The 1180-nt window shown below is 43.3% G+C and overlaps 1 long non-coding RNA gene across 1 annotated transcript in view; it reads right to left on the reverse strand.

The window, feature by feature from the left end:
* Positions 1-974, reverse strand: part of LOC108510614 — a 3447-nt gene extending 2473 nt beyond the window's left edge. The window contains exons 1-2 of the long non-coding RNA XR_001878853.1: positions 875-974; positions 433-487 (exon numbers count right to left, since the gene is read on the reverse strand). This is a non-coding gene — a long non-coding RNA (uncharacterized LOC108510614). The remainder of the gene's footprint in view (positions 1-432; positions 488-874) is intronic.
* Between the last annotated feature and the right edge of the window lie 206 nt (positions 975-1180).

The raw sequence follows: 1180 nt of genomic DNA on the forward strand, positions 1-1180 counted from the left end.
GCTGGAGATCTTTCTTTCCCTCTTTTTCCCCTAAACAGGCAAATTCAGCAGTGATAGCCATAAACAATCCATGTTAGATGAACGGCTGCTGAAGAAAGGAAATCACAACAGGAACTGGGAGGAAAGAATTCTACTTTGCTGTTCTGTTGGCACGAGGCAGACAGGATTTGGAGTATCTGCAATCTGTCAGTCACTGCTAGAACTGTAAGGAACACAGATTTTCCAGTGCCCCAGGGGAAAGGGTTTCTCTCTCTACGCACACCTTCAAGAAGTGATGTGGGGAGACATGGTAGTATGAGCTCTGAAGCAAGGTCTGTGCTTCCAGCCAGCTCCCCATAGCATCCCACAAAAGACAACTGAGTTGCATAGCTCCCCCTCTGCCCCGTTCCCCCTCCCACAAAGCAGAAAGGATGACAACATGTGGATCCTTACCTGCGAGTCCTCATCCACCCAAAACAGAGAACTAAATAGACTTGCTGGCCACGTGCTAGAGAGAATAGAATCAGAAGGAACATGCAGACATTAATTTCACCCTCCATGAAGGGTTACAGATACATAAATGGTCAGAAATTAAAACAACCCCAACTGCAATTTAGTAACATCCCTGCCCAGCAACACACTAATTCCCAGAGCTTTTATGTACTGCAGGAATTTCAGCGTATAGCAAGCCATTCTGTAAGAAACAATGATGTCATGAACAGGGAAGAAATGTTTCTGCAGGATTTTCTTTAATTACATCTCTTCCAGACATGCCATTATATTCCAGGTTGAAGGTTTTGCACAGAATCAAACAGAATCCAAAAACTTGAGAATAACCTGTTTGTACTGTATATCAGAAATTAGACTTTAGACAGGCACTTTATCTGTCACATACCCATTATTGTCTCTTAGTTCCTCTTCATCATCACTCATCAGTAGCATTGCTGAATTATCTGCTGCTCTGAGAAAACGTGAGTATTGCTGGCTCTGCTCCTGCAATAGGGTAGAAATGGAGGCTTAGGAACTTCCTAAGTTCCTAAATGGAGGAGAATCTTAGGAACTACCAGAACACCATTTGTTCTGTTCCCCTGTTTCAGTTCTCTAACTGGATTTAGGCTGGAAGTATTTCTTTCCTACTTTCTCCCCCAGATAGGCAAATTCAGCTGTGATAGCCACAAACACTTTGTGTAAGATGAACAGC

Source organism: Lepidothrix coronata, unplaced genomic scaffold, assembly GCF_001604755.1.
Source record: "Lepidothrix coronata isolate B3197 unplaced genomic scaffold, Lepidothrix_coronata-1.0 Scaffold1613, whole genome shotgun sequence".
Taxonomy (NCBI): Eukaryota; Metazoa; Chordata; class Aves; order Passeriformes; family Pipridae; genus Lepidothrix; species Lepidothrix coronata.